This window comes from Eptesicus fuscus, chromosome 20, assembly GCF_027574615.1.
Source record: "Eptesicus fuscus isolate TK198812 chromosome 20, DD_ASM_mEF_20220401, whole genome shotgun sequence".
NCBI lineage: Eukaryota > Metazoa > Chordata > Mammalia > Chiroptera > Vespertilionidae > Eptesicus > Eptesicus fuscus.
Genome location: NC_072492.1, coordinates 13,080,291 through 13,103,578, shown reverse-complemented (window position 1 = coordinate 13,103,578; position 23,288 = coordinate 13,080,291). Strand labels below are relative to the sequence as shown.

Below are 23,288 nucleotides of genomic sequence, written 5' to 3'. Positions count from 1 at the left end.
CCTGGATCCAGGTGAGGCCTTGTGCAACTAAGCCCGGGTGAGGCCACGTGCCCCTGGGTCTGGGAGAGGCCAAGCGTCCTTGGGTACGGGTGAAGCCAGATCCTGGGTCCGGGTGAGGCCGTGCGCCCCTGGATCCATCCGGGTGAGGCTGGGTCCCAGGCCCGGGTGAGACCACGCGCCCCTTGGGTATGGGTGAGGCCACGTGCCCCTTAGTCCAGGTGACGCCGTGCCCCTGGGATCGGCCGAGACCAAACCAGAGGGAGTCAGACCTCCATTACCACCATTTGTCCACCATCCAGAGCTGAGGGGTCAGTGCTGACATGTACACATAAGGAACTACTGGTCATCGAAATTGGGTCTCAAAAGAACTGTTGGTCCAGGGGGAAGCTCGCTACAGATTGATTCATTTGCCTGTCAGCATAAATATTATTGCTCGTCTCACATTCAGTTCTTATTAGTATATATCTAGTGACATTTGATCTCGTTCATCTAGAGGAAATGATGAACAACATAGACTGAGGAACAAGAACAGAACCAGAAGTAAGGAGGCATCAATCGGACTATCGGGCCTCAGAGGGAGGATAGGGGAGGGTAGGGGGAAGGTGGGGGGAGGGGGAGAGTTCAACCAAAGGACCTGCATGCATGCATATAAGCCTATCCAACGGTTAAGTTCAACAGGGGATTGGGGCCTGCGTGGGGAGAGGGGTGGGATGGGAATGGGGGGATGAGGACAAATATGTGACACCTTATTCAATAAAGAAATTTAAAAAAAAAAAAAAATAAATAAAAAAAAAATAATAAAAAAAAAAAAAAAAAAAAAAAATGATAAATGTTGCCCTGACCCGTTTGGCTCAGTGGATAGAGTGTCGGCCTGCAGACTGAAAGGTCCCGGGTTCGATTCCAGTTAAGGGCATGTACCTTGGTTGAAGGCACATCCCCAGGAGGGGGTGGGCAGGAGGCAGCTGATCGATGTTTCTCTCTCATTGATGTTTCTAACTGGCTATCCCTCTCCCTTTCTCTCTGTAAAAACATCAATAAAATATATTTTTAAAAAGAAAATGATAAATGTCACTTATTCTGAGTTGAAGCATTTCATTGTTGGTGCAAGACCCTCCAGAATCCCAGCTGAGGATTCTGGCCACTCTGTCAGCTTGGATTCAGAGGGAAGGGACAAGAGCAACATCACCCTTCGTCCATAGTATGAGCAAGAAAAGAAGCTTTTGTTTCCATAAACCATAGATCTGGGTGTTGTGGTTGTTACTACAGCTTAACCTAGTCTATCCAGACCAACATCATGCAATCAGCAGACCCAGAAGCCAGATGCCTTCAGCATCCGTCCTGGTTCTACAACTCACTGGTTAAGCAACTTTGGGCAAGTCCCTGAGCCTGAGTCTTCCCTCCATCTGTAAAATGGGGACAATAGCAAAACCTGCCACTCTGAGCATCTTCATAAAATGGAAAAAGTTTCTGCCATCCCTCTCCCTCACCTATTTCCCTGCCCTCTCCTTGCCTTTCTACTCTTGAGTGTCCAGGACAGGAGAGATCCACAGTCCTGGATCATGAAACAAACATAAAAAAGGTACACTGGGCTCCTCTCAAGCAGCAGCCCCAAGGCACACACATAGTGGTACAACCTATTTTCCACTGCAGGGGCCTGCACCCAGCCAAGTCCGTGAGTGAATGCTTGCCAGAGAGTTGATCTTCTAGAAATCTCCATTTTTTAAAGGTGTGTGGTGTGTGTCTATGACATTCTGCAAACAGACAAGAGAGTAGCACTTCGCCCCGCTGCTGTCTTCATCTGCTCCGTCTGCCATAACCAAGTGCCACAACAGAAATTTGCATCCTCTCCGGGTGAGGCCTCGTGCACCTAGGCCCGGGTGAGCCCAAGTGGCCCTGGGTCTGGGAGAGGCCAAGCGTCCCTGGGTCCGGGTGAGACCATGTGTCCCTGGATCCGGGTGAGGCCTTGTGCACCTAGGCCCGGGTGAGCCCAAGTGGCCCTGGGTCTGGGAGAGGCCAAGCGTCCCTGGGTCCGGGTGAGACCATGCGTCCCTGGATCCGGATGAGGCCTCGTGCACCTAGGCCCGGGTGAGCCCAAGTGGCCCTGGGTCTGGGAGTGGCCAAACGTTCCTGGGTCTGGGTGAGACCATGTGTCCCTGGATCCGAGTGAGGCCTCGTGAACCCAGGCCCGGGTGAGGCCACGTGCCCCTGGGTCTGGGAGAGGCCAAGCGTCCCTGGGTCCAGGTGAGACCATGCGTCCCTGGATCCGGATGAGGCCTCGTGCACCTAGGCCCGGGTGAGCCCAAGTGGCCCTGGGTCTGGGAGAGGCCAAGCGTCCCTGGGTCCGGGAGAGACCATGTGTCCCTGGATCCAGGTGAGGCCTTGTGCAACTAAGCCCGGGTGAGGCCACGTGCCCCTGGGTCTGGGAGAGGCCAAGCGTCCTTGGGTACGGGTGAAGCCAGATCCTGGGTCCGGGTGAGGCCGTGCGCCCCTGGATCCATCCGGGTGAGGCTGGGTCCCAGGCCCGGGTGAGACCACGCGCCCCTTGGGTATGGGTGAGGCCACGTGCCCCTTAGTCCAGGTGACGCCGTGCCCCTGGGATCGGCCGAGACCAAACCAGAGGGAGTCAGACCTCCATTACCACCATTTGTCCACCATCCAGAGCTGAGGGGTCAGTGCTGACATGTACACATAAGGAACTACTGGACATCGAAATTGGGTCTCAAAAGAACTGTTGGTCCAGGGGGAAGCTCGCTACAGATTGATTCATTTGCCTGTCAGCATAAATATTATTGCTCGTCTCACATTCAGTTCTTATTAGTATATATCTAGTGACATTTGATCTCGTTCATCTAGAGGAAATGAGGAACAACATAGACTGAGGAACAAGAACAGAACCAGAAGCAAGGAGGCATCGATCGGACTATCGGGCCTCAGAGGGAGGATAGGGGAGGGTAGGGGGAGGGTGGGGGGAAGGGGAGAGTTCAACCAAAGGACCTGTATGCATGCATATAAGCCTATCCAACGGTTAAGTTCAACAGGGGATTGGGGCATGCGTGGGGAGAGGGGTGGGATGGGAATGGGGGGATGAGGACAAATATGTGACACCTTAATCAATAAAGAAATTAAAAAAAAAAAAAAAAGAAAAGAAATTTGCATCCTCACAGTTCTGGAGGCTGGGAAGCCCAAGATCAAGGTGCCAGCTGATTAGGTTTCTGGTGAGAGCCCTCTTCCTGGCGTGCAGACAGCTGTCTCCTCGCTGTGTCCTCGTGTGATAGAAAGTTCCCTGTGTCTCCTCTTATCAGGACACTAATCCCATCAGATCAGGGCTCCCCCTCATGACCTCATCTAACTCGACTTACTTTCCAAAGGCTGCACCTCCAGATGCCATCTCATTTCGGGTTCAGGGCTTCAACACGTGAATAGATGGAGAAACAATTCAATCTCCAGCAAAAGTGTAGCAAAACTCACACGATCTCTGAAGCAGTTACCATTTTGCAAGCACTTTACAGTTTACAAGGCATATTCCCACACACACACATTGGAGGTGCACAGTCAGCCCGTGAAGAGGCCTTGTGGAGGAGGACACAGATCTAAGGGACTGGCTCACATGTACTCAGCAAGAGGCTAAGAACCCGGAGTTCAAACCCAGTCCTTCTGCTTCCCAAGCCCATTCTCCCTCCTGAACCCCAAACTGCAAACCCAATGCAGTCATTATTCTAATAACCTCGGGATGAGGAATGGAGCGTGAATGAGCTAACGTCATGATTGAAACAAAAGTACAGTCGATTCTGGATTAAAAGACTGGGAAGCAGGTGTGCAGTTACCTTCAGGCTGGGTGGGTAGGCCTGAGTTCTGGTCCTGGCCCAGGCACACACCTGTGCTACGACCTGGGGAAGTCATCAGTTTCTAAGCCTCAGTCCTTGTCAGTGACATGCATCTTATACTTGCTCCTCCTCACAGGGCTGATGTGGAGATTAGGTGAGATAATGGGTGCATTGAGCACAAGAAAGTACTTGTATCAGTTTCCTCAGGCTGCTGTAACAAAATACCACAGCCTGAGTGGATTAAACAACATAAGTATGTTTTCTCACAGTTCTGGTGGCTGGAAGTCCAAGATCAAGGTGCTGGCAGGGTTTGGTTTCTCCTGAGGCCTTTCTCATTGCCACACAGATGGCCACCTTCTCACTGCCTTCATATGGTCTCACTTCTGGGCACATGTATGTCTGGTGTCTCTGCAAGTCCTGATCACCTCTTCTTACAAGGACACCAACCAGATTGGAACAGGGCCCACCCCAATGGCCTCATTTGAACTTAACTACATCTTTAAAGACCTTACTTCCAAATATAGTCACATTCTGAGGAATGAGGGGTTAGGGTCTCAACATAGGAATCTGGGAGTTGGGGTCGTAATTGAGCCCATAACCTGAGGACAGGTGGAGTGGACCTCTCTCTCACACACACTGGTGGTTCGAGTGCAGATTTGTCAGACCCCCTTGGGGCATTATTGGGCATCATCTCCTCAAGGTGAACGTGAATATACCTCATGACCCAGCAAGTCTACCCCCACCAGAAATGCAACCCTCTGCTCACCCAAAGACAAGCACCAGGTGTTCATGCAGCACCGTTCTTAATAGCTCCAGACTGGGAGCTGCCCAGCCCCCACCAACACCTGGATGGATAAGTAACCTGTGGTGTGTTCACACAATGGACTGCTCCGCACTGCAGGGAGAATGAGGGGATGTCAACCACACACAACAACTGGGGTGAAATGCACAAACATAATGTTGAGTTGATTCTATTTGTACAAGGTTTACAGATAGGCAGCCTAAGTAATGGAGGCACCTGGTGTCAGGAGTCCAGTCAGTGTTGACCACTGGGGAAATAAGGCTGGAGGATGGGAGGGACCAGAAGGGAGGGAACAAAGAGGGCCTTCAGGGTGCTAGAAATATTCAGTTTCTTGATCTGGGGGCTGGTTATACCTGTGTGCCATGGACTAAATTGTGTCCCCCCACAAATTCATATGTTGAAGCTTCAATCCCCAGTGGTATTTGGGGCTGGGGACTTTAGGAGCTGATTAGATTTAGAAGAAGCCCTAATAATGGGCTAAGTGCCCTTATAAGAAGTGGTGGCTGGCTCTTCAATAAATGGCTGGGAAAATTGGAAAGCTTCATGCAAAAGAATGAAACAAGACTCCTCTTTGTCACCATAAACAAAAGTGAATTCAAAATGGATCACAGATGATGCATTATACTTGAAACTTATATAATCTTACTAACCGATGCACCCCAATAAACTTAATAACTTTTCTTAAGAGGCAGCTGGGAGCTATCTCTCTGTCTCTCTTCTGCCACAGGGAAAAGGCCACCAGCCGCAAGCCAGGAAGAGGAAGGCCCCTACTGGGACCTGACTGCTGGCACCATGATCTCTGACTTCCAGCCCCCAGAACTGAGAAATCAGTATCTGTTGTTGAAGCCGCCCCTTCTGTGGTGTTTTGTAGCAGCCTGAGCGGACTACAGCTGCATGAACTGTAAAATCCATGAAGCTGTACCCTACTATACACTCACAGTTCGTGCAACTTTCTGTAACTAACAGTGTGATTAGAAGTTTTCAGCGAGTGGGAGGTGGAAGGAGAATAATTCCTCCTGGGGGACAAAACAGTCTGACTCTAGAAAGACTTCCTCAGCCAACGTAGGTGAACTCAGTGTCTCAGTGAACTTAGCCTTCTGACCACCCCACCCCCCTGGCCTCTGAACTGCCTCTTCCCACCCTGCCTTCTCTTCCCTGGGCACCTCCCGGCACCGAGTAACTTCCACTGCCCCACATTTACAAAAGCTCCTACTTCCAGCTCAACTCACTTGTTCTCATTTGCTTGAGCCTCCCCAGTTCTGAACAGGAGCGCCTCCCCCACCCCAAGCCCAGAGGCAGATGGTGTGCCTTGCTCCTCCTGACTTTCCTTCCTAATTTGCTGGCCTGATGCCTGCTCCTTGACCTCACTCCTAGGGGGGTGGGGGGGAAGAAGGGCTGCATTTCTGCTGACCTGGATTCTATGCCTTTGATGGTGAATAAGAAGTTGAACTTTGGCCCTGGAGATTGAAGCTCTGCAAAAATGCTGGCTCAGATCAGATGAGAAGCAGAAACAGATCAACTTGGGGGAGAGGGGCTGACCTCCTGGGAAGCCTCAGTGAGGATTGTAAGGACCCTCCAGCTCACCTTGTTCAGAAGTTTCAGGTGTTTTTCCTTTATTTTTTAAAGCGATATGGAGGTATAATTTACATACCGTCCAATTAGCCTATCTAAAAGTACGGTTCACTGATTATTAGTTTACTTACAGAGTTGGGCAGCCGTCACCACAAGCTAATGTTAGAATATTTCCATCCCTCCAAAGAGAAATGGCTGTGTGCGTTAGCAGTGACCCCCAACCTTCCCCACCCTCCCTTCCGGCCCTAGGAGACCACTAATCTACTTTCTCTTACCGTAGATTTGCCTGGTCTGAACATTTCATGTAAATGGCATCATACAATATGTGGGTTTTTCTGTCCGGCTTCTTTCACTTAGCAAAATGTGTTTCAGGTTCATGCATATTGCAGCATGTATCATCAGTACTTTATTCTTTTTTATAGTCACATGGTATCCTATTGTATGAATATGCCACATTTTGCGAATCCATTCACAAATGGATTGATGGACATTTGGGCTGTTTCCAGGCATTTGGCTACAATGAATAACACTGCTGTGAATATTTGCATATAAGTCTTTTTGAGGGTGTATGTTTTCATTTCTCTTGAGTAGATATGAATGAATGATTGGGTCAGTGCTTGCCACATGCAGGCACTCAAATAAATCCTTGTGAGGGAGTGAATTAAGGGTTCTCAGAGCCCTCTACCTTTGCCCAGTCATAGAATAGATGACCCTGAACTGAAATTAACCATTGAGCTCTAGGCCCCAAGAAGGCCAAGACTCTCTATGAGGCTCAAAATATGTCTGAGGGTCACAGGCCAAGGCTGGAGGATGGACAGGCCCTAATCATAGTGATTGTCTGAAGAGGGAGGACAGCTCGGCAAACAGATTTTGGAGTCAGATATAGGGGATCTGGTGATCAAGTTACGTTCCCTGCATCCCGGTTATTTTATGAATTCAATGAGCCAGCAGATAGGAAATCCTTAACACAATGCCTGGCACAAAGCAATCACTCAGCAGATGCTAGTTACAATTATTAGGATCATCAGTCATCATCAGGAAGGGGTGCTCTGAAGAGGTTAGCATCCTCAGGAGATGAGGAGCGCCAACCTTCTGTTGATGTTCTTGTTCAAGCGCAAGATTTCCTTCCTCCCCTTTTATGCAAGAAGACAGAGGCATGTTCGATTTCAGCTGCAGCACAGAGCTCCGTGTGAGACTGCAGGAAGGTGAAAATGACTTCATTTTCATCCACCTTCCCCGGGCTCCTTCAGCTGACACCGGCAACAGGGCTCTAAGCATTTCATATTGGCTTGTCCTGATTCATTACCCTGGCCTCACCCTGACACCCACCCCCGCCGGCTGAGTGGCAAAGCTTGGCTCCGATCAGAACATGAGGGCTCACCGGGCAATGAAAGCACCTGGGCCCCCTCTGCCCCTGCTCACCCTGCCTCGCCTTGCGGAGCCATGTCCTTCCCTGGGTTGCCTTTTCCTTCCCCCACCCCCAAGGAACACTCCCAGCCCCCTATGGTCGTGTGGAAATGACCGCCCGGTAATGGCTTTGAAAACACCAAATGGCATCAAGTACAAGGGCCGCAGCCGCGTCAGGTCCCATCGTCAGCAAGGCATTTCCCCTGTTTGGTTTGGACGTCCAGCGGAGCATCAGACAGCAGCTTCATCATTATTAGCGGTGCTGCACTGCGACTCTCTGGAGAAGCACTAACTGGAATGAAAAGGAACTGACATAATCAGTCTGACACAGTTCAGTGGGGAACTATTACACCAAAGGTAATGAGCTCCGATGATATGTTAATGTTATTGTAGGAAATTATGCCAGTGCAACAAAGTGGCTGCGAGTTGCGGGGGAAGACAAGTTTGGAATTTTCGCAGGCAGTAGGCTAATGGAAGTAAAATCGAGGCAGTTCGGAGAAGCCCCCTTTCCTCTGTCCCCCAGTTGCTTGTGGTCACTGGGGGCTGAGGATCTGTTATCAGTCCTGCAGGAGGCTGCAGGGGCCACGTAGGCAACGCTGCCGCTGTCAATATGCACAAGTGGCTGGGTATTTGCTCAACTAGTGAAAGAAAAAGCATCACTAAAAACTGATGGGGAGAGAGTGTAATGACAGTCCCGTACAGTTGTTCGACGCTGTGCAAGGTACGGTGTGTTCTCATGGTCCTAATGAGAAACAGAGGGGGACAGTGAAAAGGCAAGGATCTGCCACTTACCAAATTGTGACCCTAGTAAAGTAACATCATCTGTGGGCCTCAGTTTCCTCATCTCCAAAGTGTGAACAAGAATGCCTACCTTCGACATTGAAATAATGTCCATGAAGCTCCCATATATGGAAGACATGCAATGAAATGCAGTTAATATGGTGCCAATTGTCCTGGCTGGTATGCCCAGTGGTTAGTGTCAGCACCCTGCATGAAAGGGCCTTGGGTTCGATTCCTGGTCAAGGGCACGTACCTAGGTTGCAGGTTCGATCCCTAGGCCTGGTCAGGGCGCATGTGGGAGGCAACCAATTGATATATCTCTCTCATCTCTCTCTCTCTCTCTCTCTCTCTCTCTCTCTCTCTCTCACCTCCTCCCCTGCCTCCCTCCCACTCTAAAAAAAATTAATGGAAAAAATATCCTTGGGTGAGGGTTAACAAAACAAAGCCAAAAAGTTTTGCCACTCTGCACATGTCAGCGAAAACTGGACAAGAACAACGAATACCACTGATTTACTATCACAGTCAGTCTCCTCATCTCCCCCATTACCTGGTCAGACATGAAAGGCTGCATATGCTATGATTTCACTTCCATGGAAACCCATAATAGGGAAATCCATGCAACAGAAGGAGCTCAGGGATTGTCAGGGGCTGCGCGGGAGGATGAGCAGTGATGGAATACCAGGGCCTGGGTTGGTCTGGATAAAAATGTGATGTGACCGTGGCCAAAAATTGTGAATGTGCTTAATGATGTTGGAATTGACACTTTGAAGGATCATTGAGTTAAATTTTATATTATTTAAATTAAATTTATTGTAATAGCATTTTACTACATTTTATTTAAAATACATTTTATTTTACTCAATAGTATAAGAAAAATACACTAAAATTCTAAGTTTATGTAAGATATAAAAAAACTGCAATTATTGGAGAGGGGAAGCCCTCTCTGCCATGGAGCTAACACACACTGAGGCCCTAGGACCTGGCACCACAGGCCTCGCAGGAGCTGAGGCGAGTGGCTCACAAGCTGCAGGTGGATCCACATCTGGAAGTGCAGTGACAGCTGTGCCTGCAGCCTGCTCTTGCTCAGGAGAGGACACCATGTTGAAGTTACTCTTTAGGTGTTTCTTGATCTTGCTCTGGAGCCTGCTTCTGTAGATCCAGGAAGAGAACGTGTTACACCATGACTGCCTTTTGTGTGCCTTCCAAGGAAGGAAACCTCCCATCTCCATCACTGAACTCCCAGTTCAAGCCCCCACCCCAGAAGTCCTCCAGGACTGCAGGCCATGGGCACTGACCTGAGCGGCTCTGTGCTCCTGCCTAACCCCAGCCTCTGGGAGCTAGTCTCTGTGTGGCCCAGCCCCATCCCCTCCCCACTCACCCACACCACCCTCTTCTGATGCCTCCTCAACCTCTGTCTCCACCTCAGTGGGCTCAGGTGTTCCAGCTATGAGGGAGATACTGGGCCTGGTTTGGCAGGTCTGGGACTGGAAAGGTGAGCTCTACGGAGGCCAAAAGCATGATCAGGCTGGGAAATTCTGGCAGCCAATATAAATCTGGAGGGTACTGGTCCAGCCAGATGCCCAGGATGCAGGAGATGGCCCTGAGGAGAGAGAGAGGTGGGCAGCAGGGTCTGAGGCCTGGCCTTTCCTTCCACACGGCCCTCCCAGAGCACCACTCAGAGAGCCGGGGGTCCTGTGCCTGCTGCTCCTGCCCATCCAGAAGCCACACCTACTCCTTGTCCACCTTCAACCTGGCAGTCCTGGCAGAGACATGCCTGGTCACCCAGGAGGGGCTGGCAGAAAGCACTCCTAACTGACAGCTCTGGGTCAATGAGGGAACCACCTGTCCCCTTCTTCACTGGAACCTGACATGCTCTCTCAGTGTCCCTGTCCCCTCCTACTACCTTCTCCTCCCACCCGCAATGTCAACTCCATGAAGACAGGGAGGATGGGTTCATCGCACTCATTGGCACACAGTAGGTGTTCCAGGAATAGATGGCCAATGAACAAACAAACTTCGTCTCCAGCCCTGGCTTCCTGTAGCCCACATAACACCTCGAGCTTTGGCTCCTACACCTACATGCTGCCTAATTCACTAGCTGTCCTGTGTGGTTCTCCTCCCACTGACACTCAACTCCCACAGGGCAGGGTACACCTGCCAAGCTGCCACTGAGGAGGTTCTACCAGATTAGTGAGCAGGGTCCCTGGATAGGGGTGCAGGCAGGGGTAGAGTTATGGATTTTCTGAGGGGCTGACCCAGGACAGGGACACTTCATAGAATCTCCAATCTCTTTATCTAAAGAGAAAGGAGTTTAGCCCAAGGCCCTGAGGAAAGTCAGAAATGAGGCAGAGGCATCAACAGAGGAAGAGAAAATGGCCAATTAGCTCAACAGACCTCTCCACTGTCCAGGCACCCAGAGAGCACTTTCCAGGGAGAACCTCTCCCCCTGGTCCCTACAATAACCCTATGAGGCTGGGTCTCGGTTCTCCCTATGTTCAGATGAACACATACTCAGAGAGATGCAGTGACCTGAAGACTCACAGCAAGCAGGTGCTGAGTGACCACTGTGCTGTGGAGGGGCAGGGCTCACCTGGTACATGGTTGGTCCCACCCACGTTGGTTAGTAGCAAATGTTCTGTATTAACACAGAAGGGTGAGGATGAAAGTGGGGTCACTGCTCAGTTTGTCCAGCTGGTGTGCCTGGTGGTCTGCACTGTATAGGTCCTTTTCTTTATTCCCTGTGAGGCTGGAGTTTTTGGGAACCACGAGTGGGTGGTGCTGGGGCCACTGGGCTGGTTGGCAGCTGGAGCCCAGGGCTGGGCTGACTGGCCTCTGTGTTCTGCTCAGGACGCCCCCATTGGGAGGCCAGCCCTTGGCATCTGACCACCAGCTCTGAGTCCTGTGGGGGCAGAGTCCTGGCTTCCAGGAAGGGCAGGTGGAGAAGGTGAGAGCCCTTCTCGCTGGGAGTGTTAGGGGTCCTGAGGCCAAACTCACCTCCCATGATTCTCCAGCTCAGCACTGCCCGCCTGACCTCCCACCACCAGAGAGTTCTGGGTAATCAGCAGAGCAGTTGGGGGCTCCCACTGGGGGCCACCACATTAGTTTCCAGGTTGTGAGCACATTTGTACTTAAGAAAGTTTCTCTTTGTGTTTCCAGGGTCGGTCTCTGTACTAAACTGAAACGTTCACAGAAAAGCAGCTGGGCCCTCCTGTGCTTGGCGTCAGCAGGGCCACAGGCAGGGCTGGAAGGTGGAGTCGGAGCGTCTGGAGATGCAGGTGGGGAAGTGCTGGACGTGGGAGGACCCTGGGCTGCCAGCTGGAAGAACTTCACGTCATTCCACACCACACCTTTGATGAGGACCCGCAGCATGTTCTGCTGGTGCTGGCCCTGCAGACCAGGCGGCTTATGCCCTCCAGGCACTGGCTTTTGGACTCCACGACCTTGTCCTTGGTTTTCTTGGGCAAAAACAGCACCTTCTTCTTCTTCTCCTTGGTGAGCCCTGTCATGGACGGTGGCTGTTGCTGTGGCCGCTCCACTGCTGGGCAGCCTGCTGACCTGGAGAGAGTGGGAGGAGCACTTGAGGGTGTTGTTGGCGGTAGGCAGGTCTTTCTTCTTCGAGTCTCTCTTCCTGTCTGTGGGCTGGGCTGCCGTCCAGTAATCCACCTGCCGCTCCATCAGCTTGGCAACATTGCCCTGGCTGGGGGAAGACACGCCCCACTCACTGACGGGGAGCAGAGTGGGGTGACGAGGCCTCCTTGGCGACCAGAGAGGTATGGACAGAGGGATGGACAAAAGCACGCTGCAGCCCAAGGGGGCCCATTATCTGAGTCTCCTGACGTGTCTGAGGACTGTTGCACTGTCCCAACTTTCACCCGCTCCCCTGAAGGGAATGAATTATAAGGCTGCTCCTGGGGGCTCTTCTGCTTGTCCGAGAGCAGGGCTTCCTGGATGGGCAGCTGGGAGGCACAGTTGGCCCCGTGATGTACTGTGTGATTCTCGTCACGATGTCCAGCGTGTCCTGCATGGCACTCTGGCCTCCAGCTTGTGGAACAGGTCCCGCCAGGCCAGGTCCTGGAAGAAGCTGTTGTAGCGGTAATGCACGGAGCCCAGGTGCCTGGCCACGGGGTGGGAACCCAGCGGGATGACCAGGAAGCGCATGTAGCCCAGCCAGTCGAGCACCTTGTAGGACAGCAGCTCCAGGAAGATGCGCAGCACAGCGCTGAAGTAGTTGTGCCCCTGCCACCAGGATCTTCGCCAGCTTCGGAGGCTGGGAATTATAGTGACAGTATCTCTGTATCCGCCAGATGATGGAGCTAAAGGCCACTGGGACATCAGCCGGGGAGCAGGTGCACAGCAAGGCAGCGTGTGCCCCTGCAGAGTGTCCGAGGGGAACTGGCCCTGCCAGTTGGAGGTGTGGAAGAGGAGGATGTTCTCCGGCAGCAGGTCATCAGAGATGAGGATGTGGTTCAGCTGGTTGTACGTGGTCTTCCTGGGATCTGCAGCTGGCTCCCTGGGTCTGGACAGCGCTCATTGTCTAGGCTCTTGGCTGCTTGTTCTGTGGCTGTGCCGTCTGCCGCTCCTTCAGGTACCTGCCCAGCCATGGTGGCCGGGATGCTTCCCCTTGGCCTTGGTGGAGGGGATGATGAGAGTTTCGTCTTGGTGATGTGCCCGCTGGGCAGCAGCTTCTTGGTGAGCATGTCCAGGGCTGAGGGCTCTGCCTCTGGGCTGTCCTTGGGCTGTGCTGGCTGCTCCCCTGGGTGGGCATTCTGTGGGGCACTGAGTCCAAGACATCTCTTGGCTGCTTGCCGTCTGAGGCCCACGTCTTCTTGGTCATGTAGGCCGGACTCGGAGGCTCCTCCTGGCTCCCGGCACTGTGATGCTCCTGTTTGAGCTGGAGTGTGACAAGCCTTCGCAGTATGGCCTGAGCTTGGCCCTGATGGTGCTGAGAAGGCTGTCATCCTCCTCCCTGTCTGGGCTACTGTCGCTGGTTCTCCAGCATGTCAGACAGAAGGTGCAGGTCCTCCTCCACTCGGGGACAGGATCTGCAGGGTCCTGCTCTGGGCCCAGGTCTTCCTCCGACACTTTGACCCTGCTCAGCCAAGCCTCGACTTTCTCTTCGATGTACTGATGCCTGGTCATGGACATCATTCTTATCATCGCTGGCCACTGCTTCTTGGGCTTCTCCACATTGATGTCGTCCTTGTCCAGCTCCTGTCCTTACACGCCATCATCCCTGGCCTCCTGCTCAGAGAAGTTCTCATGTTCCCCTTCGGAGTAATGAACCCTGGACTTGGCCTTGGAGCCAGCCTGCATGGCACTGTCCTTGTGTTCGATGGGATGACTGGACAGGGAGGAGATGCTGACCTCAGCCATGTTGGTGGAGGACCCCTTGATGCTGCTGCTGAGGCTCAGCATCTGGCCACCCTCGAGGGGTCGCTGCATCACCTCAGCCATGTGAATTGGCACCCACAGCAAGTGAATTGTAGACCAGGATGGTCCCCTTGTTATTGCACTTCCTCTGCTCCAGCATGATCTGCAGCTTGTAGCCTTCCCTCTTTAGGAAGTGGGGGTACTACAGGGAGAAGGTCAGTGCCAAGTCAGTCTCCACTTGTCCACTGGGGGGCAGCACAATCTCCCTGGACCAAAGGAAGCATCTGCAGCCCTGCATCTTCATGGAAATCACCACAGTGATGAGCTCCTTCTCCAGCTCCTTGTAGATCAGCAGCTTCTTTAAAGTCGGGCTACACAACCTGGGCTCGCAGCTGAGGCTGGAGCAGTCCACCTCCCAGGTAGAGAAGAGGTACAAGGGCACCGGCCTGCATAGGGTGGTGGGCATGCTGGCCAGGCCCATGGGCAGCCACAAAGCTGCAGCTGCAGGCACCATAAAGGTCTTATTACTACTCAGGGTTGATGGTTTCTCTTCCTGTGTTGGGACAGAGGAGGGACATGCCGTCAGAGGCAGCTCATGAACTGCCAAGTGGGTTGGGGGCATCAACTCAGACTGAACCCCTACGCACTCTGTGATTGGTGGCAAGAGGTGGGACACGAGTGATCCAAGGACAGTGTGTGTGAAAAGGGACCACATGCTCGTTGACTAGCTCAGGGAAGGCCTGCATGGTGGCCTTTCAAACTCAGAGACCTAAAGTAACTACAAAGGATACTCTGAAATGAAAACTTAACAAAAGCAGTTTATGGTGGGTAGTCATGTCCTAGGCCAGCATCTTCCCTGACAAAAGTCAATCTTTACCTTAGCTGAGCCTGTCTATTGTCTTTTGGCATCTACAATAACATATCTTTGGGATGTGAGAGGAATTTCCCTTTATTCAGACCCCTCAAAGCATGGTCACTACTCTGCAGAGACCACACATCCCCTCATTGGTATTGAGTTTGTTGTTGACTGTTAACTACCCTGCACACCTAAGTGAAAGAAGTATGTGTCTATCATTTTACTGTTCATCCAATCCCAGAGGTTCCCCTACTTTGCTTTCTCCTGGCTCCCTAATCTATCACCAGTGGATTTTATGGAGCCCACATATGTCTCCTCTTTTGATTGTAATGTCTAAAATAAGGTACAAAACTGCCATTCTCCAGAGCATTATCTCCATCCGTTAAGATTTGGCTTCCTGGCAATTGTCAGGTTTGAATGTTTCTTACGTTGAGAAGAGAAAGGGTTCTTGACAGGAAAAGTAGAATTGTAGGTGGGAACTGATGAAACACATTGGTATCTTAGTCATTTCTTAGCAGAGGACGGACAGCACCTCCCTGTGTTAACAAGGTCACCCTGGGATTTCTGACAGAACATCCCATTCTAAGATGGGAACACAGAGGCTTTTCCTGGGGTGGGAGGGTCTGGATATTAGGACAATGGGGTGTTCAGGGCAGCACCGTTGACATGACAACAGGAGGGGATCACGTCCAGTCCCACAGCAGTGAAGAGATGGATCGCCAGCCCTGATAACAGGTCCCCCTCCTGGTATGTTGTGCAGCCCAGGGAGGCCCCAGCTCCTGACCAGATGGGACCACGGAGATGTGGTCCTCAGGGCAGCAAAGGGCAAAGCAACAAACTAGGTACCTTGAGCCCCATGTCCTTTTGGGAAAAGCATCCTCGCTATGATGATGTGTAAGAGTGGGAGGTATGTAAGGATTGTCAGACCAATGTGGACACTTGGACACGGGTCTTAAAAGGAAAAGTCTGTAGAAAAATGAAAAAATACTCTTGACTGAGCATGAAGTGAGATGGTACAAAGTCTCTCTTCTGATATTCCTAAAACTTTGTGGACAGTGACTTTGAACTCATCTGAAAGAGGATGGACAGTGAGAGTGGGTTGCGGGAGGAGATGAGGACCCAGATTCCTTTAGAAACTGGAACCCAGGAGGGATCTCAGGGGAGTAGCAGGGAGCTTTCCCAAACCCGAGGGCCCCTTTGACTACATGGGATCCTGGAGTCTGCACTCACCCTGCGGCCATGCTGCACGCTGGAGGATGGATGGGGCACCTGTGCCTCCTGCAGGGGCATGGAGTTGAGGACCCCATCTGTCAGCTCCTCTCTGTTCTCCTGTGCGGAGCTCTGTAAAGACAGTTCCCAGTCACCAGGGGAAAGCCTCAGAGCCCTGTTTTGCTGGTTCTCTGCCCCTGTGACCCTCCGCTCCAGACACACACACACACACCATGGTCTGCTTAGACCCCCTAAAGGGAGGAAATGGGGTGACCACCTGAGGGCATAGGATTCCCATTGGCACAGATAAGAGACCCCTCTGGAAACCCATCTGCCTCCATCTGCCTGCCCTGTCCTGGGGTGTGACCATGACAGGACTGCTAGGTTATCCGAGACCCAGCAACCTCTTTCTGTCCAGGGGGTATGAAGGCTGCACAGGGATGGCTCACAGAGGTGGCCTAGCCAGGACTGGTCTGACCCGGCCACCTTGTGTTACCTGAGGCCATATTCTTGAAAACAGCCAGAGATGATAGGGATGAGGGTTGAACCAACGTCTGCACCGTCTGGAAAAGCTCTCACTGTGGGGTCTCCGGAAGCAAGAGCACCAATCACTGGGAAGACAGCAAGAGAACATCTTGCACTGGCAAATGCCTCTTGGCAAGTGAGCTGCCTGTTGGGCTAGATGTGGGTGCCTGGTTACGGGGGTTCCAAGTTCTATTGGAAAGTGACCTCAGTACCTGGGATTGTCTTCCCTGAGTCCCCTCATCTCATGACAGCTATGCAAATAGTCTTATGGGCTGCTGTCTGCAGACCCCTCTTCCTCATGAAGCACCTGATCTATACACAGTGGCACCAACACACCCCTCTCCCCAGCACCTTAGAACTTCTGGTTGCAGCCAAGGTCCAGGATTTGAGGAGACAGACCTGGGCTCAGACTCAACCCCTCATTCTTACCTCTTCTGGATCCTGGATAAGTCATTGTGCCTGTCAGGGCCTGTCTCTCTCCTGCCTGCACAATGGGTTATGCAGCAAGTGCTTCTTAGGGCTGTTCAGGCTCATGTGGGGAGTAGCTGGAAATTAGGAGGAGGACTGTCACATGTAGGTAGTGCCTCCAACCTCCTTTTCCTTCCTGTTGTCACCTCCTCTGTGTCTGCTTTTCTTCTAATCCCACCCAAGGACATTACGTCTAGACTCTGTGTGCGTGTGTACGCGCACACACAAGCATGCCAGTGCTCCCTTTCTGGATCCCAGAAAGAAATGGCCCCCACTTAGGGAGGAACAGGCAGGAGCTGCCCAGTATATCAGGATTTCTAATTTCCAGACCAACTCTGTGGGGGAGGTGGGAGCCTTGGCCTGGAAGGTCTTAACATTCCTGAACTCTCAACTCTGAATGTTATGTATCCTGAACAGTCCCTGCCTGTCTATGGGCCTCAGTTCCCAATTATCCAATGAGAGTATGATTCAGGACTGTGTAAATGTGAGCCCAGCAGTAAGGGGGCCCAGATCTCTCCACCCTGGGTGGGTTGTGGACAGAGGTTCATTTCCGTGGTTCCAGATCTGGACTCCTTTTCAGTCAAATACTAGCCAATGCCTGTCTAGGCCACTGAATGCTCACCTTCTCCCCATACCATCTTCAGTTCGGTACACGATTCCACCAGCACAGCCTTTTCCAGAGCCCCTGAGGAAACCTGGGTGCACCTAGGACCCCAACTTTGAGGACACACAGCTGGGTTTATGTCAGGTTCTGCATTCTGACCATCTGTGATCCTGGGCAAGGCATGGACCTCATGGGTCATCAGTTCTCTCCTCAAGGACTCCCCGTGGTCTTCACCTTCCTCATGTGGTGTGAATGGGTGCCCTCTTCTTAAGTGTGGGTGTCATTAGTGACTCTATAGAAGACGGCAAAGGGATCCAACATGACCTCCGTGATTTGGTTCTAAAAGTCAGTACCTGCACACTTGCTCACGCTGACCTGTGTTCTCTCTCTCTCTCTCTCTCTCTCTCTCTCTCTCTCTATCTATCTCTATCTCTATCTCTATCTCTATCTCTATCTCTATCTCTATCTCTATCTCTATCTCTATCTCTCTCAGGCCACACTGAGAAATAAGCCTCTGTGCTCTGAGCTGCTATCCGGAGAGACCTACATGGCCTAGCACTGAAAGAGACCAACAGACAGAGGGGAAGTCAGGCCTTCCATCCAAACTGAATCCCAAAGTCCCCCCGAGTGAGCTCAGACCCTCAGTGACACAGATCCTGCCTCAGGTGAGGCCACAGTAGTCCCAGCTGAGCCATGCGGATTCCTCGTCACAGACGTGAGCTAATAAGTGTGTGTTGGTTAAGTCTCTAGTGTGGGGGAACTCTCAGCAATAGAGCATTAGCACAGTTGTCTCATACCAGGCCCTGGGCCTGCCCTCCCTCCCTCCCTTGTCTCCTCCCAGTTCCCTCCAGCCATCCCGTCCATCTTTCTAACTTCCTCTCTATCCAGACACTTTCTGCCTCCAAGGGTCTGCACAGCTGTGCCTTCCGCCAGGCTAACTACACCTGAGTTGGTGCAGGGCTGGCTCCTTCTGGTCCTGCTGCTGGGAATATAAATGCCACCTCAGTGCAGCCTTTCAGCCCCTCTCCCAGGATCCTCCAGCCCTCCTCGCAGCACCTGCTCCCTTTGCACAGCCCCTGCTCTTCCCTCTCACAGGACTGTGTCTGCCTGGTTGTGTCCACCTTCCCTGCAGCCTGTGAGCTCCTAGAGGGCAGGACCTGTGGTTTCTGCACATGGACCCAGTGTGAGTGCTCAGGGCACAGTTGCTGAGGGAAAAGAAAGGCAGATCCATCCACCACAGATCAGCTCAATTCTTAGAGCCAAACTGACTTTGGCATTTTATTTGTTTACTAGAGGCCCGGTGCACGGACTCATACACTGGTGGGGTCCCTCAGCCTGGCCTGTGACCTCTCACAATCCAGGAGCCCTTGGAGGATGTCGGACTGCCAGTTTCAGCCCAATCCCCACAGGCCCGGCCTGCAGGCTAGGCTGGCTTGCGGGGATCCGGCCAAAACCGGCAGTCCAACTTCCCCCAAGGGACATAGTAGTGTGCGAAGCAGCAGGCAGTCGGGAAGGAGTCCGAGCCCAGGCAGGGCACTGCACTGCTCCCGCTCATCCTGGCCCAGCTGTGCCTGCCACCACCACCTGGTAGCACTGCCGCAGAGGCAGGAGAGGCTCACACCACTGCAGCTGCACTTGCCAGCCATGAGCCCAGTGTCTGGTGCCCATCAGTCAGCTGAGTGGCCCTCCTGCTGTGGGAGTGCACTGACCACCAAGGGGCAGCTCCTGCTTTGAGCATCTGCCCCCTGGTGGTCAGTATGCATCATAGTGACATGTAGTTCGGTCACTTAGCCTTCTAATCTAATAATAGACAAATATGCAAATTGACCGCACCTTTGCTACACCTAAGCCACGCCCACCAGCCAAGCCACGCCCACCAACCAATCAGGACGAGTATGCAAATTACCCAACAAGATGGTGGCTAATTTGCATATCAAGACAGCGTCCAAAGAAGCCAAGAGCTGCAGAAGGGAGTAAAGCTTCGAAGAAGCAAGCAAGCCGCGGGGGGGGGGGGGGAGGGAGGCGGGGGAGGAGAAGGGCGGGGCAGAGGCGGGGCCAGGGGCGAAGGGAAATGCGGGCGGGCTGGTGGAGAAGGCGGGGCGGGGGACAGGGCGGGGCGGAGGCGGGGCGGGGGCGAAGGGAAATGCGGGCGGGCTGGAGGAGAAGGTGAGGGGGGCGACAAGGGCGGAGCGGAGGCAGGGTAGAGTGCAGCAGGAAATCCTATTGCAGGATTTTTCCTGCAACGGGAAAGCTAGTTTATATATATAAATTATTTTTCCTATACACCATTCAGCTCACATTTATGTTATATATACATTCAGACTTACACAAACACAGATAGATAATATAGATATAGATATAGATATAGATATAGATATAGATATAGATATAGATATAGATATAGATATAGATATAGATATAGATGTAGATGTAGATGTAGATGTAGATGTAGACGTAGACGTAGACGTAGACGTAGACGTAGACGTAGACGTAGACGTAGACGTAGATATAGATGGATATGGATATAGATATTTCTAATTGTTTTTATTTAAAATTTTTAAATTTCAGTTTACATTCAATGTTATTTTGTGCTAGTTTCAAGGGTACAGTGTAGTGGTTAGACAATCCATGCACTTTACATAGTGATGCCTCCAACATTTCCAGGATCCAACTGGCACCATACATAGTTATTGCAATATTATTGACTATGTTCCCTATTCTGTACTTTACATCCCTGTGACTGTTTTGTAGCTACAAATCTGTACTTCTCAATCCCTTCACCTTTTCCACTCAGTAACCCCGCCCTCCTCACTCTGGCAACCATCAGTCTGTGCTCTGTATCTATGAGCCACTCACAGCATAAGGAGCTCGGGCCCAACCTCGCTGCCTTGGAAGAAGGAAGCGAGATGCATTCCAGCCCCATCAGCACTCACTGAAGCAGCTAGGAAGGCAGACACAGGGACTCCAGCAGGTGCTGTCCGCATCCCCGAGTTTTCCTGGGGTAATCTACCCGCACAGGGAATGCCAAGGTCCATGGCCCCTCATTTCTGCTCACTCTTCCCAATCTGTGGCACGTGTAGCCCAGGCCCTGGGCCTCTGGAGGAAGTGGCCTCCAGCCCCACCCAAGCCCCTTTGGCAGGCACAGCACATGAATTCCTGCTCAAAACCGCTCTCCTGAATGGTTTTCAGCTGCCCACACACCAGGGCCTCCCCACACAGCTGCCACAGCCACAGGTGGAGCTGGGGCCTTGTCAGCAGGTGGAGGGCCATGGGGAAACCCCAGCCATGCCAATGCCACCCTTGGGGGAACATCAAAGCCACCATTGGGGACACTACCCAATCTGCCTGTGCCAGAGCTAGAGCTTGGAGGGGTGCACGCGTGCGGGCAAACACACACACACACACACACACACGTCCCCCAGTGCTCTCTGGGTCAAGTGACAATTAACACAGTAGTTAGAAACTGGGGTGCCAGATTCAGATGGGCCCGCGTCCCGGGCCCAGTCTTGCCATTCCTAGCTGAACCCCGGCACAAGGCCAGGTTGTAGACTCAGTTCTCTGCATCCCCCTTTCCTCATGTTTTATGGGAATAATAAGAATACCTACTTCAGAGTCACCATGCATGACTCAATAAAAAGAGCAGACATGATTTTCTCGTTATTATTTTGTTCTTATTTGCAGGCCACGGGAGAGGAGGGAAACCCAATTGGAGAGTTCCAGGAAGAGAACCCTTCCTCCTAAGACAGCGTGACCTGCGTCCTGACCTGTGTCTCAGTGGTGGAGACAGGCTGAGCTGAGCCAGCACACTCTCACCCAGGACCCGCATGGCCGAGGGGTCTGTCCACAGCAGGGGCTGATTTCCCGTGTGGGTGGTTCTGCTGCAGCCCCCAGAGCAGGGTCACCATCACCCTGGGTGCCTTGTGCTTCCTTAAAGGGCTTAAAGAGCTTCTTGTGCCTAGGGCAGTGCTCCGCAAACTGCGGCTCGCGAGCCACATGCGGCTCTTTGGCTCCTTGAGTGTGGCTCTTCCACAAAATACGACGGCCTGGGCGAGTCTATTTTGAAGAAGTGGCGTTAGAAGAAGTTTAAGTTTAAAAAATTTGGCTCTCAAAAGAAATTTCAATCGTACTATTGATATTTGGCTCTGGTGACTAATGAGTTTGCCGACCACTGGCCTAGGGCATGACCCATGCAGAGCCGGCCAGGAGCCTTCAGGCACAGGGAGCCCACCCTGAATCCCAGGCTGGGTTTGGACAGCCAAGGATGCGCCATCGACAGGAGGACTGGCCGAGAAGCAGGGCCCACACCTTCCCAAGACTCTTGCCCTGGGCTTTGCAAGGCTCCGTGAGCAGCCCCACACTCCCCCCATACTCCAATCTCACTCTCCAGGCCCTTGCCTTTCACTTCATGCCCTATAACCTATGGACACAGATAACCGTACAGTGAAGAACTGGGGGGAAGGGCAGGTGTCGGGGGGTGTCATTGGGGAAAAAGGGGGCCATCTTTAATACTTTCAACAATAAAGATAAATTTTAAAAAATTAAAATAGCCTGGCCAGTGTGGCTCAATGGTGAGCATTGACCTGTGCACCAAGAGGTCGCTGGTTTGATTTGTGGTCAGGGCACAAGGCCAGGTTGTAGACTCAGTTCCCAGTGGGGGGCGTGCAGGAGGCAGCTGATCGATATTTCTATCTCTCTCTCTCTCTTCCTCCCTCTCTCTTTCTCTCTCTAAAAAAAATCAATAAAAAATAAATAAAAATAAATTTTAAAAACACTCTTTAAGTTACAAGTGATCAAATAATCTGACTCAAGATGGTTTAAGTAAAAGAAGGAATGTATAAGCTTATATAACTAACAAGTTCAGACAATAGCACTGGCTACAGGCATGACTGGATACAGGGGTTCAAAAATACATTATATATTACTTAGCAAATACTTATAATGCATGTATGTTCCAGGCAGTGGCCTTAGCATATGAACAAAACCCCTGCCCTCGTGAAGACTCAGATGCATAAAGAATGTGCACTGTCACCCATCTCTCTGGTTCGAAACCATAAGGAAAGATGAGTCCCCGCAAAAGTCCTTGAAACCCTGATTAGACAGCCAGGCGTCAAGCTCCCACTCCTGAACCAAAAACTGTGGCCAGGGGAACAGGATGTGGTGGTTGGCTCAGACCTTGGTCTCATCGTCCGAAGGGGGAATCCATGGTGGGGAGAAAGAGCAAATGTCTTCTCGCTTCCCCTGGCCAGGGTCTCCTTGCTGGAGGCTCACTCTTCTCTCGAGATGTAACCAGGCTCCCTGAGAAGCTGAGCGGGCTGAGTCGTGCTCTTCTTTCTCCCTGGTTTCCTCCCGGAAGGTAAAACAACAATAAAAATGTACAGACGCATACAGCCTACCAATTACACATTAATTTCACAGGGATGTCGGTGTGTCTTCAATCCAAGCCCCTCAAAAACCCCTGTGAAGGGGCAGGTGCTATGGACTGAATGTTTGTGTTGCCCCAAAATTCATATGTTGAAGCCCTAATCCTCAAAGTAGTGGTATTTGGAGATGGGACCCTCAGGACATAACTAAGGTTAATGAGGTCATGAGGGTAGAGCCCCAGGATGGGATTAGTGCCTTTAGAGAAAGAGCCACCTGAGTGCTTGCTCCACCCCACACACATGCAAAGAGGCATGTGAGGACACAGTGAGGAGGGGGCGGTGCACGCCAGGGAGAATGTCCCCACTGGGACTCAACACGCTTGGCACCCATCTTGGACTTTCAGTCTCCAGAAACATGAGAAAATAAATGTCTGTTGTTTAAACCACCCAGTCTATGGCATTTTGTTATGACAGCCTGACTCCACTCAGGAGGGCAGACTTTAACCCAGGG

At 51.9% G+C, this 23,288-nt stretch overlaps 1 pseudogene; it reads right to left on the bottom strand.

Moving 5' to 3' along the window:
* Nucleotides 1–11,605: 11,605 nt before the first annotated feature.
* LOC103299925 (phosphofurin acidic cluster sorting protein 2-like) lies at nucleotides 11,606–15,901 on the bottom strand (annotated as a pseudogene).
* Between the last annotated feature and the right edge of the window lie 7,387 nt (nucleotides 15,902–23,288).